This window comes from Centroberyx gerrardi, chromosome 5 (genome assembly GCF_048128805.1).
Source record: "Centroberyx gerrardi isolate f3 chromosome 5, fCenGer3.hap1.cur.20231027, whole genome shotgun sequence".
Lineage (NCBI taxonomy): Eukaryota > Metazoa > Chordata > Actinopteri > Beryciformes > Berycidae > Centroberyx > Centroberyx gerrardi.
Window position 1 is genome coordinate 32937030 of NC_136001.1, and position 17158 is coordinate 32954187.

Here is a 17158-nt window from a genome sequence, read left to right on the forward strand (position 1 = left end):
TGGTTTGATGGTCCTGCCCTGCATGTCCACTGGTTGACATATTCATTGGTGCAGTTTTATCTACAGATGTAGCCATAGTAGATTTCCCACTCGTTACTGTGTGGTTGGTGAACTTCAAACTTTTCAAAATTGTGTGGATTAATGTAGTTCTGCTCTCTTGGAAGTTACATTAAATGGTCTGGTCACAGAACTTGGATGGATAGAACGGCCTCTCCCATTCAAATCAACATCCTGTATTAACCGACTGACGGCAAGTCGCAGAGGTGAGAGGTTTTACTTTACAGGAAGAACCAAAGTGGGAAAGTTGCATTGCAGCCAAGTGGGCCGGAACGATCCGGAACGGCGCTCCGGCACCTTCGATTAATAAGTAAATAAATCTGATTGGCAGTTTCATACATAATAATGTCAAGCGAGTTCACAGGGCTGCCAACTCTCACGCATTGACCGTGAGACTCACGCAATTGACAGTTTTCACACGCTCTCACGCCACAAGTCCATTTACTCACGCAGTGAAAAGCAAATTCATAACTGATAACGTCGCGGCGCGAAAAGAGACGCTGACAGCGCACGCAGGCAGGAGTGAGAGTGAGTTACTATGGTTACGGGGACGCTCTGTGTCTGTCGCTCTGAAACTTTCTTGCGATTCCCAATAATAGGTTTTTAGGTTAGTATGCCTATGCAAAATCATGAATGTAAGCACCTCAATGCTGAAATCTAGTAATATAACATAATTTTACATTTTTGGTTAACATCATACAGGGTTGCTGTTTCTTGACTTAATCCAAGAGGTTAGGTGATGCAGGAAATTTGTTTTAAACTAGAAAAGGCTAAATTTTCTAAAGAAAATTTAAGTGTGCTTGCCGCCCTTGCAATGCCCCTGCCCTTAGACTTGGCGTTCACTAGCTTTGCTAAGCGGTGCAGCATTGCAATTGTTAGCATTTTGACAGACTAGACTCAGTAAACAGAGCCAGTTGCGTTCAAAGGCACTGGGAAACTTTTCTCATCACTGCACAGCAACATGTTTGGTATCGAACGAAACTACAGATTCCCAGCTTTCCAAGGATCCTAAATGCATCACAAAGTCGGCGCTGAGGCTGACAGAAAGCCCATGTGGGGAACTCATGGTCTCTGTCGCCATCTGCTGGCTGTGTCGAAGCACTGACATGAATGAGCTCGACCATTTCATTTCATGTCATTTTATACAATAAGGTCAAGTTTTAAAAAATGCTGTCATCACATTGAAATGGTTACTATGAGGCCATATTTAATCACACATGAATGCAATTGGCTCTTTGGATTCACAAGAGTCTCAGCTTTGTAGCCATGCCCAATTTCTACAATTCCATGACTGTTTAGGTACCACAGTGTGCAGAAATAGGGAAAGAAAAAAAGGCGAGAATAACATCTTTTCACTGCATGCAGAACACTGTGTCTTTAGTACCCTGGAGCTCATATACCCTATGTAGCTGACATATGTCAGATATGGCTGTAAAGCTAAGACTCTTGCGGTTCTAATGAGCCATTCAGATATCTTAATGTGAGAGGTCAAGGGACCCGTTTGAAAATAGCCATGCCCATTTACCTTTGTCAAAAACTTCGCCGACTTTGGAGCTATGTTACATAACATGGCTGGTACCTACGTATTCGTCTGGATGTCTAGTTTCCGCTAATAAAAAAAGCTCCGCTCTAGCTTCAAAACTGAGCTCGTGAGAAACCAGACATACCTACGAGCTCCGCGACGCAGTCCGTCTGTCCCTAATGCATCAAGCCAGCCATTAAAAACTCCGCTGTAGACTTTTAATATACAGAATAAAAGTCGAAATACATCCATACTGATCTGATTCTACACTAGCTTCAGCTACTGAGTGGGAGGCTCCCTATCTCCGCGGAGAAACAAGGACAAAACCAAACTTCAATTTCTGGCTCTGTGATCCTGTGATTGAGTCCACACGGTTCTCAGGTTCTCATCCTTTTACAATGGGTGTGTATTGCGTCTAAAAATGCCATTTAATCATTCATATCTCAAAGAGCTTATGATGGATCTCTTAGAAAAGTAATAGCACACGATACCTCAATGAGCCGCACATTTTGATGTCTAATATGTCTATGTACTGTAAAAACTGTAGGAGGAGATGCATGCAAAACTTTTGTCCAGAAGAAGAATAAGAATAAAAAGAATAATAAGTATGCAAGATAGTAAGAGTGTGCTCTGCCTACGGCAAGCACACTAATTACTATTTTTTTCTGACCCCCCCACCAATTATGTATCTTCCATCCTTGTCTGGATAAATGCTTGAAGGATATAAGGTCATTCTGATGTCTGCTACCTATTATCTGTGTTCTTGTATTTCTGGAGAATTTGCTGGAAATTACTTCCCACGGTCACAGGAATTGCTTTTGCTTTTCCCTCGTCCCTGGAGTCCGAACTGAAGTAGGCAGAGGAGTTTTTAAATGCTTCTGCTCCGTCTGCGTGAGACTCATGGAAGAAGGATTTTGAAACAGAAAGAGAACGGGTCTTTCTTCTGGTTCTGTGGTTCTATCCATCATCCTGTTGTTTTCTTCTGTTCTGTTTAACTGTTCAATCGCTCTGTGGCACTTTTTTTCCTGTTGTAATATTGCTCTATCATTCTATTGTTGAATTGTTCCATCTATCATTCTGTTGTTGCTCCATCTATCGCTTTATTTCTCTGTCATCACACCACTCCACTGTTCTAAATTTAAAGAGCAAGTTTTATTAAGAGTTACAAAGTGTTATATAGTAAAAGGATGAAAAATAACAACTGCACTCAGTCATGTGTTGTCTGCATCATCTAAATCCTTTATTCTTACTGTCTTAGACCTGATGCATGTTGGTGCAGAGGGAGGAGGAAGGCCATGATTGTTTGTTGATCATGATGTCATGATGATGATGATGATGATGATTTGTCCTATGCTCCCTTCCTGAAACTCTGCATCGACATCATGCATTGACGACTGTTATGTTTTTGGGTAATGTTTTAAAAACCTGCTGCAAAATCAGTTGTCCATGAGGAAGAATACAGTTGAAACCTGAACTTGATCTAATTGTAGAATAGGAACACTGGAGGAGGAGAGGGAGAGACTTCACACTGGGTATCCCACGCCCGTTGTTCTTGCACTAAGGAGAGTATTTTGTGTGGAGAAAACTGTCACAACTGTCTATATTTAATTTTTCCAAGTAGATTTTTTCATTAGAATTATAAGACACAGGCATTTAAAGGACAATTATTCAGGAAAAGTTGTTGAAGGATGAATGCATTTCATTTACAGTGCTGGAGAAATGTAAAGGGAAGGTATCCAGAATGGCACTCTCACAGTTTTTGGCATATTTTACAAGTCTGAGATGTATAGAAGTAACACTGAAAAACTGAAATGTGCAGACATTTCACCGTAGTTCCTAACTTTTTACCAGCTATTTAAATGTTGCTCCAGTCTCGACGTTGACAGAAGACTGAAGTGAAATCAATCAATCAGGGCTAGAGAAGGGGGCGGGCTCCCCAGTACAGCCAGCCAATCAGAACAGTGGCTCATTCTGCTTGAGTGACAAGTCCCCAGAGCAGCTTGTAAATTTCTGGGTGGAGGAGAATAACAACAATTATGAAAAATTATTTCTGAACACTTAACCAAAAAAGAAACTTGATTGATGGTTTGCGTAGGCATGCAGGTAGTGACATAACATTACTGAAACGTGAAAAAATGCAGCCTGTTCAATTTTTTTAATTTCAGAGCAGTGACATGGGACCTCGGCCCAAACATCAGTCCCACTGATTTGATGTTGGTTTGGTTCAATCCCAGAGTCCTCGGGCTCAGTCTGTCAGAGACTGAGTGCTGGAGACTGACTGCTTTTGTGAATGAGGCTGTCTGAGTGCTTGTGTGTGTGTTTGTGTGTGTGTGTGTGTGTGTGTGTGTGCAGGAGTCAGGAAATGGAGTGAGGCAGTGAGAGGAAATGGAAAGGAAAAAAAAATTAGAAGGACGGAAAGAGAGAGAAAGTACGACGAGGGAGAGAGAGAGAGAGACTGAGTATTTCTGAGTTTTTTTATTACAAAAATAGAGTAGGAAACCTTGATAAGTGGGCTGTTGTGACGAGTGTTTCTGAGAGAGAGACAGACAGACAGACAGAGAGAGACAGACAGAGACAAAGAAAGAGATGGAAAGAGAGGCACAGAAACACATGGACAGAGAGAGAGAGAGAGAGACAGAGAGAGAGAGAGAGAGAGAGAGAGAGTGAAAACTGTCTGATTTCTGTTGATTTAGAGTTTAGACTGAGCCATTTCCCATCCTTTGTGTAGTTTGCCTTGAACCACTGCTGCCATTATCACTTTGTGTCCTTGTTCCTCTGCTTTGCCACCATTAAATTAAATTAATTTTAGTTTTTTCCCTATCTCCATTATTGCCCATGTAAAGTCTAAACCCACTGATGTATGTGCCACAGTCAGAAGCTGCTATACTGTCTGCTCTACTGCAGGTTTCAAGTCACTCTTGTTTTCAAAAAATAGCCGACACTAAGGAGTTATGGCCCGCCCCTATACATTAAAGTGTGGGTGGCAGCAGTGAGCCACTTGCTAACGTGAACTCTGAGCAGCAGAGAAGTCCTATTGGGGAAATGAATGGTACAGGTGGCGGCCGCACTGATCCATCAGAAAACGGACAGAGTTATTGACGATAGATTTGTGTGTGTGTGTGTTTGTTCTGAGCGTCAACATGGCGGCGAGGCAGAAGAACAGGAAGCTTTGCTCATAACGAAGAAACAGACTCTACAGGATAAACTCAATAAGAAACTGAGCTGGAAAGCCTCCAGTCATCCCAACGCTCCACCAGATGGTGAAGAATCCGTCCGTCCAGAAAAACTTCAACTGGGTTGAACTTTCTGTCTGTTAAACCGGATGGAAACCTGACAGACGGAGCGTCGTCAGTGCTGTCCAGACAACAGACAGCTCTCACTGAAAACTAATGGAAATGAACGTAGACGGACAGACACAACGGATCAGTGTGGCTGCCGACTTAGCGATTTTAAGTTGAATTTGCCGTAAGGAAGATGAAACCATATCCTGTGTAAAAGTAAATGACTAAGAAAGTCCACATGCTGGGTAAGAAAATGGACATAAAATAAGGCTTCTCTGTTGAGTTGATTTCAAATAGGCTTAGAACCAAAAAAATATACCTTGATTGATTTATTTTACATGATTCAAATAAAAAAATATGCAGCTTGGCAACCTGAAAAGACGTTTTGCCCGTCAGGTCATTGAGTTGGTGATTTCCTCTAAATAAATTAGGCCTATATTCACATATATATTCATATTCACTACTGTTTACATCATTTTATCGGATTACTTTGACAGTAGATATGTTGTTCATATTTCAACCAAACCTAATCCACCTCATCAGGCCAGTCCCTTTTACTTATAACAGCACTGAATTGACCTACACTCACACCACAACCATCTTTTGCAGGCATCTCTCTTCTTCTCTCTTCTATTATTTAGACCACTTGCCCTCCATGCTGGTGCCAGAAGTGATTGCTATAAGATTTGTGTCCAAAGCCTCTATTAGACCGCTCTTACCTGTTCATATCAAACCATTTCAGCACTCACACCTGTTGCCACTACCTAAAGGAACGCTCACTCCCACTTAGAATCAATGTACCTGTAATAATGATACTGGCTAATGGAGTGGAAAGCTTCCTGTGCACTATAAGAGCCTCTCTCCAGGTTAATGAAGTGTGTGTGTGTGTGTGTGTGTGTGTGTGTGTGTGTGTGTGTGTGTGTGAGTGACTAAGCGGAACTGCTTCCTCAGGGTAATGGGAATAAATTAAGATAAGAAACCGCATGAAGAGCCCATTGTTTCAACAACGCACAGGTTATGTTATATATGTGCATTACTGCTCCTTTTAGCTGGAGGAGAGGAGGAGGAGGAGGAGGAGGAGAGTGAGGGAGGGAGGAGGAGGAGGAGAGTGAGGGAGGAGAAGGGTAGGAGGACAGCGAGAGGCCGTCCGGTAACCAAAAGGTCACGACATCGATCCCTGCAGCAGTGAGTGTGTCCATCAACAGCCTGTCAAAGATGCAAATTTAAAGAAAATAAAAATACCGCTGTTATTTTTAAAAGCTGGTTGCCTGGGTTTAAGGAGGTTTACAATGAAAATGCAAAGGCAAGATGTTAGACCAGGACATGGCGGACTAACTCCAGTTAGTTGTGAACTGGAACCTAATGAATAGTTTTCTAGAATGTGTTGTATGTATCGACTGTATGTATTGTATAGTTTCTTGAATGTATTTGGCTACATTGTGTCTTTTTTCCTGGTATTGTATGATTGCATTCTATAATTCCATTTACCCCTTTCATCAAGGAACACAATGGAAATAAGCTTACTGGCTTTATTGTGTTATTCTTGACAAGGACAATGGTTTTCCCATGTTTCTATGTTTCTTTTAATTGTGTAATAAATCAAATCAAATACAAAAAATATTAAAAATCGGGTATCGGTGGGGTAGCAGTGACCCTGACATTAGGGGAAGTGAACTTGTAAACCCGAGGTTGCTGGTTTGATTCTCTGGTGTGGGGATACAGTGGAAACTGAAAACTGGAGAGTAACTAATGTCCTGTTGAGGGATTTTATCTTTCGTATATTTCCTAATATTGTGTTTGGATGCACCAAGCTCATCTTCAGAGATATTTTAAATGAAATTGAAAGGAAAAAGGCTTTTCCACACCTTTTAAAGGTGATAGTTGCTTAGGAAAAATAGATAAACAATTCACATACACTATCTATCTATCTATCTATCTATCTATCTATTACCTTGCCAGTATAGAGAACAATATCTGCCAGTGGGGAGAGATAGTTTCACTTGTTTCTAATGCAAATCAGCTTGTTTCTGGAATTTTCCTGAATCAAGTGTCTGGATACTACTGGAGTGTTCTGTCTTATAAGATTTCAAACACAAAACTACTTTGGAAACAAGTGGTGTTATCTCCCTCCAATGGCAGATTTTCTCTGACTTTGAGATTCAGGACTACAATAAATGAATATTATACTGGACATTTTTTGCAGGATATTTCACCCTAGTTTCACCTTCTAAGACATTAATCATATTCACTCTCCCACATCTTCCTCTTCTACTTTTCTCTAATTTGCTCTAATTTTGCGCTGGTGAGCTGGGAATCGAAGCTCGTTCTGCGTTTGGACTCATCATGAATTGCTCTGGATAAGTGTGTCAGCTAAATGCACAGAGGCTGAACGCAGTGAAGATCATAATGAGAAAAGCGAAGAGTGAATATCTCTAAGTGCTGATTGTTGAAGTGTTGACGTAACGGGAGAAATGAGAAGAGGTTTTTTTCCTGATCAGCCTCATTGTTGGCTGCTTCTCGACTGTGTGTGTGTGTGTGTGTGTGTGTGTGTGTGTGCGTGAGGGTGCAGGAGTGTGTGTGGAATCATCTCAGCATGCAACTGTGTTTATGTCTACTTGTGTGCATGCTGGTGTGTGTGTGTGTGTGTCTTTTATCTGTGTGTTTTATTGTCTCTACGTTTGTGCACACTTGCTTGTATGCGTGTGCGTTTGTATGTGCTTGTGTGTGTGTGTGTGTGTGTGTGTGTGTGTGTGTGCGTGTTTATCTGCTTTAAGTAGCTCTGGTCCATTAGTGGAAGCTGCAGTAAACAGCTGTGTGTTTTGGTCTCAGGTGGAGCCAGCAGTGGCTGCCTGGCTCTCCATCAACCCCCAGGGAACCTAGTCTCTTTCTATGGAGGGTGTGTGTGTGTGTGTGTGTGTGTGTGTGTGTGTGTGTGTGTGAGTGAGCTCTAAAAAGGGTTATATATATTTAAATTATTATAAAAAGTTGTATTATAAACCTAACCTTTAGCCCTTAGCACTAACCTTAACCTCACTGATTATCAACCTAATTGTTAAAATCACTGATTATCAATTTAACCCTTACCTTAACCCTAATATTAAGATAGGTCCCTAACCCTAACCTACTTTATAATTAACCTTGATACATTATAAATCGGTCACACATAATTAACCTTGATACATTATAAATCCTTATTATAAATCCTAATTCCTAAAAATAAGTCCTAAATCCTAATCCTTACCTTAACCCTAACCTTAATCTTCCTGATTATTAATTAACTTAACATTTACTGTAACCTTAACTGTAACTCACTTATAAACCTAAGCCCTTACCTTAACCTTACAGATTGTTAACTAACCCTCACCTTAACCTTTATCTAAACCTAATCCTAACCCTAACCTCATTGGATATAAATTTAAAGTCAACCTCACTGGACACCTTAACCCTAACCTCACCTTAACCTCACCTTAACCTCACCTTAACCTCACTTTAGGGTTTCAACGTTTGAAAAAATCAGGCTTAGAATCAGCGTTAAAATCGCCTCGTGTGACCGAGGCTTAACCTCCTAAAACTTTTTACAGGTGAAACGTTTTCTCTTGGAAAATAAATTCCTAATGTTAATGAGATTTACCTGGTAAAATAAAGGTTAAGTGAAATAATATCAGTCAGTGTGGGCGGTGGATAACAAAAGCTCCCTACCCTAACATTAGGCTTGTCTTTCACACTTAGTCAGAGTCAGGTACATCTGACTCAGGAAGACACTGTTAACACCTAAAGGTGCTGCAGAGACAGAGGGAGGGGAGGGGGGGGGGGGAGTGAGAGACAGAGTGAGGGAGCGATGCTTAACATGCCAGTCTGTCTGTCTTTCTCTTTCAGTTTTTTAATATTGACACCTGTACCCAGCATGGTGGTGTATGTGTTGGTATCCTCCCCTTTCTGTGTGTAGGTGTGTGTGTGTGTGTGTGTGTGGCGTGTCTTTACAGAACATTTTTAACCGTTCTTTATTTGGGGGAGGTTGACTCAGCAGCAAACTATTTTTCAGCAATCTCCTGCTTCACATTCATACAATTACACATAATGTTCAGCTGAATAATATTCAGTGATATGGCCTGGCTGACAGTCATATTGTGATATTAGTCCTAGTGTAGAAGACTGTTCAGTTGCACTTGTAGTAGTAGTAGTAGCAGCAGAAGTAATAGTACTGGTAGTATTAGTGGAAGTTGTCGCGATTGTGGTAGTATTAGTAGTAGTAGCAAAAGTAGTAGTACTGATAATAATAGTGGTAGTTGTCTCAGTAGTAGCAGCAGTAGTACTTGTGGTGGTAGTAGTAGAAGAAGTAGAAGTACTGGTAGTATTACTCAGAGGTGGAAAGAAAGTGCAGTGGTAGCGCTGTCGCCTCACAGCAAGAAGTTCTTGGGTTTGATTCCCGCCTGGGTCGCTGTTGACACTGAGGGTATGTTCTCCCCATACCTTCGGTGCCTAGTTCCCAGGTGGGTTATCTCGTAAAAAGGGGCCTTTCTTTGTGGAGTTTGCATGTTCTCCCCGTGCTCACTTGGGGTTCCCTCCATATAACATCAATAAGAACCCCCACTAAAAACATGCAAGAAGATCGTCGCCTGACCAACGATGGTCAAAAAGAAGTTGGTCCTTGGGCACTGTAAGCTGCCTGGCCTGCCCCGTGGAGGAAGGACGAGCCAGGATGGGAGAAACGCGGAGGACAAATTTCACGGCGCCATTCCGAAGCATGTGTGTGTGTGTGCCAGCCGCCGTGCATGCGTTGATGGTTGCATGTGACAAAATAAAGACGGGGTTTGTCCGTCCTATGTGGCTTTCTACTTTTCCTCCACAACATTTCAGAGGGAAATCTTGTTCTTTTTCCTCCGCTACATTTATCTGCCGGCTGGAGTTACTAGTTACTTTGCAGAATAAGGTTTTACATGCAGAACATACAATAAGCTCATAAAATATGTTGCATTGTTAGAGTTTAAACTCCCCAACAGTATATGGAGCAGTTAGACCGACAACATTAAAATACTTCAATAATTTAACACTCAGAATGAACAGAATGAGGACTTTTACTTTTCATACTTCAGTACATTTTACTGCTAATCGTTATTTACTTATACTTAAGTAAAATTTTGAATGCAGGATTTTTATTTTTCAAAGGACTGTATTTTTCAATTATGGTATTGCTACTTTTACTTAAGCATTTGAGTACTTTTTCCACCACTGGTATTACAGTATTAGTAGTAGTTGTAGTAATAGATGAACTTTCACTTGTAATAGAACTAATTTTCAAGTCACCACAAGAGGGCACTAGCTTCATACTATATAGTATAGAGAGATGGAGTTGGTGGGAGGGGATGAGGAAGAGGGGAGGAAGGAGGAGGGAGGGAAAAGAGGAAGGATGAAAGAGGAAGGGGAGGGAAAGGAGAGAGGAAGGAGGAGGACAGCCGGGGAGAGAAGGGGGAGAAAGAGAAATACAAGCAGGAGAGAAAGAGAGGAGAGGGTGTATGGAGGGAGATGAAGAGAGAAGACGAGGATTGAGGAGAGAAAGATAGAGAAGGATGAAAGGGAAAGCGAGAGGAAGAGGGAGTGCAAGAGAGAGAATGGAAGAGAGAAAAAGGAAGAAAAGGGAGAGAGGGGGAGAGATGAAGGGAAAGGGGAAGCAATCTGGGAGAGGAAAAAGGGAGGGAGGAGTAGAGAAAGAGGGAGAGAGAGGAAGAAGAGACATGGGGGAGAGGAAGAGGAGGGAGGAGAGAAGTGCAGGGAGGAGAGAGGAGAGAGAGGAAGATAAAATAGGAAAGAAAGGGGGATAGGAAAAAATGGAGGGAAGAGAGAGAGAAAGAATGATGAGAGAGTATGCAAAAGGGAAAGAAAGAGAGGGAAGAGAAGGAGAGGAGGAGGAGGATGACAGGAAAGAGAGAGGAAGAAAATGATGAAGAGGTGAAAAGAGAGAGAGAGAGAGAGAGAGAGAGAGAGAGAGAGAGAGAGTCATCCTGCGTCTCTGTGTCCTACTTAGTGTGAATATTTTCCTGTTTATTTGAAAATTATTCATATTTATTTTAAATGATGTGAATATATTTTCCCTATTTATCATGCTGGCCATATTCAGGAGGACAGGAGGAGCTGCCTCACACACACACACACACACACACACACACACACACGCACGCGCACACACACACACACACACACACACACACACACAGTCTTCCTGCCATCTTTCATAGACAAAGCTAATATATAATGATAATCTCAAATAACAAACACTCATGTAAACGCACACAGATATACACACACAAAATGCCATTCACATTATGTAGTTTAACCAAGTTTTAATGACCACACACACGCACACACACGCACACGCACACACACACACACACACACACACACACACATCCTGGATGCTGTAATGAATTGTAATGGGCTCATCAGTGCAGTTTAAAGGAATCAGACAATGAGATTAGCAGTAGACAGACTGGGCTGTTTTACATCTGTGTGTGTGTGTGTGTGTGTGTGTGTGTGTGTGTGTGTGCTACCAGGCGGGTTTGTCTATTGGGTGTTCTTGTCAAAAGAGAGAGAGAAAGAGTGTGTGTGTGTGTTTGAGAGAGAGAGAGCGGGAGAGGGAGACATATTCCGCTGGAGTAAATGTTATGCCCTTAGGTCTGTAAAATTGGACAGGACAGCACACACACACACACACACACACACACACACACACACCTGTCTGTCTCTATCTTTCCTCCTGCCTGTTTTTCCCCACAAAACCCATCTGTCATATTTTCAGTACATCATTTCTTTCCTTCTCGACACATCTTCACCTCCCTCCCTCCCTCCCTGACCTCCCTCCGCCTTCTTCTATTGTTATTTTTTCCATCTGTTTTTATTATTTTCTCCTTCAATCTGTTTTGAAATGGGACGTGTCCCTCGGCCGCTCTGTGTCGATACCGAGACGCCGTCCTCCATCCACAACCAGCTGTCACTGCGGTTTGAAAGGCTAACGGTCACAAGCTGACTGCCCGCTCGATACCTTGATGGGAGGTTGGCTCACACACGCACACACACACACACACACGCACACACACACACACACACACAGTGCGTATTACAGTGCTTTTTGAGGACGTTTATTGAGTTTATTCATCCTTTAACCCCCAACCTTACCACTCACCACTACATGCCTAACCTTAAAGGAGTAGTAAAGTCATATTTTTATTCCCCTGTAGCATAAAATAATAATAAGATCTGTGGAGGTTGTTAGGGGTTTCGTCCAGGCGCTGAGATTTCTGTCTTTCAAAACTGGAAAGAGAAAGAGAAAACAGGGGCAGGGCTTCCTTGCATGCAAAAAAAAAAATCACTTTAGTTGAAGAAATTCTGTCCACATGTCAAAAATGAACAGAGGTGGCACATCTTCCATAGTCAGAAGTTCAAAACTGACCGTATTCTGTTTTGGATCAAAAGCACTCGACCCACTGGAACATTCCCGTTCCCGGAGGTTCGATAAAGATCACGGATTGCCAAGGCTGGAAGTAACTAATTACATTTTACTCATGTTACTGTATAATTAAGTAGCTTTTTTGTGTTATGGTTCTTTTTGAGTATTTTGTAATATCAGTAATTTAACTTTTACTTAAGTATGTTTTTACTTTGTTTTGCACTTTATTTTGTCATTTCCAATTTTTTTCAATGAAAATAATCTAGTTTGAACTCTGTCCTCTAGAGATGTTGAAAAGATGTAGGAACTAGTTGGCTAAATTTTGAGTAAAACACGAATATGAGTTTGATTGTGTTGATGTGTCTTGTGGCCGTGGAGGGTCTGAGTTTGTGGACTGGGAAACTGGAGTGAAATGGACTAATTTCGTGTATTTTGATTATTGTATTGAATACTAGTGTGAAATGGACCGTATTATGATTTGAAATGTGTTGAGGCACTGGAGTGAAACGGACTATTTCATATAATCTGATTGGCAGGAGCTTGTCTTGTCTGTGTGTGTGTTCTAGTCTTTGTCCTGTTTATTTTGTAATGTTATGTGTTATGATGTAAGTGTACTGGTTGCATTGTCACTATGTAAAGTCTGTTTTGTGGAGCCCAGGAAGAATAGCTGCTGCAATGCTGTAGCTAATGGGGATCCTAATAAACTAAACTAAACTAAACTAAACTAAACTCTCTCCTTTTAGATTCACATGTTAAAGATCACAGATAACAACGTTCTCTTTTCTAAAGAGGAGCTCAGGAACTTTTACTCTGAGGTCATTTTAAATCAGACACTTTTTACTTTTACTCAAGTAGATTTTTACACCAGTACTTTTACTTCTACTTAAGTAAAACATCAGCAAAGTAATAGTACTTTTAGCTGATTAGGACATTCTAGTACTCTTCCCACCCATATCCAGACCTAAACCTAATGCTAATTGTAATCTAAGCCCTTACAGAAGTAAGAAGCGACATAAAGTCCTCACTTTGGAGAATTTCCCTCATCTTTCTATACTTGTGGGGACCAAATGTCTGTATAGAAATACAAGAACACAACACACACACACACACACACACACAGGAGCACGCACACAGATATGTCTCTCACATCCAGGACATAAACACAATTCGACAGGCACACAGACATAAACACATATTTCTCTGTCAGATACACACTTTTTCAGGCACACACACACACACACACACACACACACGCAAACATAACACATACGCATACATGCACATACACATACAGTACATTGTATACAAGCAAACACAGACAAAAAACCCACTCCTCCCTCTTCTGCCTTGTTTGTGCAGCACAGTTTACAAAAGGAGTGAAATTTCACACTCTTTCACCAGCCAACTAGATTTTATTTAACACAGCAGGACTTCAAACCGTCGGTTCATTAGGCTTCTGGCCAAAGTGTCTGGCAGAGTCGACTAATTAACCAACCACAGCCAAAGAGTTACCAGTGCTCCACCGGTGGCTGGTGGCACTTTCCCACCATGCATGTGTTTGTGAGAAACTCTGCATGCGATCCCCTCCGCCTCATATAGATAAAACAGAGAGGAAGAGCTGAGGAGAAACCTGCACTCTGCTCACAGAGTCCAATCAAAAACCACACATCATACCTATTATAATCTAAATATCTATTTCTTATTATCACACCAGTGTTTGGCAGGTGGCCGGTGGCTTATTCCCACTCAACGAATGGAGGCGTATATTCATAAAACAGCAGAAGGCGGGATGGCAGGCCTCAGCTCTCACACACACACACACACACACACACACACACACATACAGAACACACACAGATATTTACATACACACACAAACAGATTAGCACACTCACACATGACCTGACGCATTTCAAACAGGCTGACACCTTGCTTTGAGTCGTCTTTGTCCATTTTCACATTTAGTTTCTTCATATTCTCATTTTATATTTTTAAAACTTATTTCAGACTGCTCACATTTCATTTTCATTACTTTTTTTTCTTCAGCTCAATTAGTTCTGCTACTGCTGCTGCCATTATGCACAGCCTCTTAATTCTGTAATCCTTCATTCATACTCTCATTCTTACATTTCTATGTATGTTCTAGTATTGAAATTGTCCTTTATGTGTGTCCTTTTATATGTTGACATAACCCTCTTTTGCCATGTTCTCTTAACTGTAACCTGTTACTACATGCTCCAGCAATATCGCAGTTTCTCCACAGGGATCATTAAGGTTTTTATTTTATTCATCCAACCGGAAACGCACTTGGTTTTTCCTGGGAAAGACCGACTCGACACCGGCTGCAAAATGCACAAGCTTTCATTAACTAACAGCTGAATCACTGTTGTATTATGTGGATTTGTGATAGAGAAGCAAAACATACATTTACCTTTCTCTGTCTGTGTTCGTTCAGCCATGCCTGACAAAAGCGGATTTTTAAAGAAGATACCGCCAATGTCACACGAGGCCAACGACTACGCTTTTAAATATGAAATCATTCATCTCGAAGAATGAATCTTTTTAAATCCATGAAAAGAATGAACCAGAATGAAGCAGAGAACACAGAAATGAAGGGGAAGCAGTTTTGCGTTGTGCGCTCGCTCACTGATCCCTGCTGGGAAATGAAATATCTACGTTAGTTGAATCTCCACAAGGTGACAAATCACAGCGTTGCCTCTGTGGCCCTGATGTGAAATTACATGACTTTTCGGTGACTTTGTGTAACTATAAGTTGGAGCGCTTCCATGACCTAAAAAAATTGTTATTCCTTCCTGGTTAGTTAATGTTGTTTTTCAGCTCCGAAAAGCTCTAAAGGGGTAAACAGTCTGGTTTCCACTACGATTTCGGGCTTGCTGTGGAGAAAAACAGCAGAAACCCGCCGTCTAATGCAGTGAATGTGTGAGGCAAGTTGTAAAATACATGCAGCTGTATTCCTGTGAGGTGACCCATCTGTCAAACTGAGATTCCTTGACTTCTGCAGAGAATCGATCAAATTCCCCGACGTTCTCTGTCTGGATTTCACCTCTCAAAATTGCATGACATTCCAGAAATTCCCTGAGCAGTGGGAAGTCGGAGTCAATCCCAGACCGAGCGAAGTAATCACCGCACAGCAGAATCATCATAGCACAGACTGACAAGCAGAGTCCAGAGTTGTTAGGGAGAGCAGAGGGGTGTGTGTGTGCGTGTGTGTGTGTGTGTGTGATGCATGCTCAGGAACTCTCAGGGGGAGGTGAGGCGAGCCACCAAGACCCGGTGTGTGATCATCATCGCCACAGGACGGCGAGAAGAGCACACAGCTTATTAAGGGGATCGCCACAGGAGGGCGAATCGATCACAGAGCCAGCTGGAGTTTCCTCAAAGCACTTAGGGGAGAGAAGTGGAGAGAGACAGAGAGAGAGAGAGAGAGAGAGAGGGAGGGAGAGAGACAGAGATGCAAACAGACAGATAAATAGAGAGGGAGAAAGTCTCTGTGTGTGTGTGTGTGTGTGAGAGAGAGAGAGAGAGACAGAGAGAGAGAGGGATAAATAGGCAAATGGCCAAATCAAATCAAAATCAAATCATATTTCATTTGCATAGAGGCTTACAAATCTAATCATCATGGAGGACGCATATAAATAAATAAATCTTTAACAACCAGGCTAGAACCAGAGAGCAGCTGAGTCAGCTTGTTGTGGTGTGGCTGTAGATCCATTCAGTAACGTTCTCAGTAAAAGTGAATAGTGTGATAAGGTGGATTTGGTTACTGTGACACAGTAAACTGTCTTGTCTTTAGCCCTAGTCTCTACTCCAAAACACTCTGAGTTGTAGCTTGAGAAGAGTCAGCTCAGTTAACCTGAACAAACTGTTAGCTAGCTAATTAGCCATTTAGCAAAACAACTTTTGTCAATGTTATGCAGCTGCAAGCCACAACTAGTTAGTTAGTTAGTTAGTTTTATTATCCTTTCAGAAATTCTCTTTGTGTCTGTGGCAACTGTCAGACAAATACAACCATAACAGAAAGGACATTACAATTAAAGACAGACATTTAACAACAAGGTGCTCCACATCAACATCACCAACAATCAAGAATTAATACAACAAAATGCAAGTGACACACACCTCATATCATCAGGATTTGTTTAACAGAGCTATACTGGAAGGTATAAAGGATCTCTGGACACGGGACGTCCGCAAAGGCGGTACCCCGCACCTCCGTCCTGATGGTAACAACTCATATTCACCACAGAGAGGGTGTGATACATCACTGAGGATTGCTCGCCCTTTCCCCGTGTGTGTGTGTGTGTGAACTAACAACAGCTTCTAGTAGATATGTTAGCTAGTGCATAAACGAGATGTGTTAACAAGACAGTGATGGTTAGCTGACCAGATAGTAGGTTACCTAGCTAACAATCTAACATTAGCTAAACACAAAATCAATCAGTGATCAGTTCCTAGTCAAAAACAGCACAGATATTAACCAAGTCTACTCCATCATGTTGAAACGGATAAGTTGTACGTTAAGAAATACAATCAGATGTGCACAGCTGTGCAAGAGCTGTGGTCCTCCAATATGGCCGCCAGAGGCTGTGTTACATTACGCCTGAAAGCCCTCTACACATTTCATACAAACATGATTAAAAGATGTGAAAAAGGTCATGAAAAAGACAGCCAGAGACAGACCAGAAGCAACACAACTAACATCAAAAAGGGACACTTGGTGGCTCAGTGTGTGTGTGTGTGTGTGTGTGTGTGTGTGTGTGAGAGAGAGAGAGAGAGAGAGAGAGAGAGAGAGAGAGAGAGAGAGAGAGAGAGAGAGAGAGAATAGAAGAGACAGAC

The 17158-nt window shown here is 41.7% G+C and overlaps 1 long non-coding RNA gene across 1 annotated transcript in view; it reads left to right on the forward strand.

Moving 5' to 3' along the window:
* Nucleotides 1-11491, forward strand: part of LOC144539316 (uncharacterized) — a 91578-nt gene extending 80087 nt beyond the window's left edge. Inside the window, exon 3 of the long non-coding RNA XR_013504860.1 lies at nt 11450-11491. This is a non-coding gene — a long non-coding RNA (uncharacterized LOC144539316). The remainder of the gene's footprint in view (nt 1-11449) is intronic.
* Nucleotides 11492-17158: the final 5667 nt, after the last annotated feature.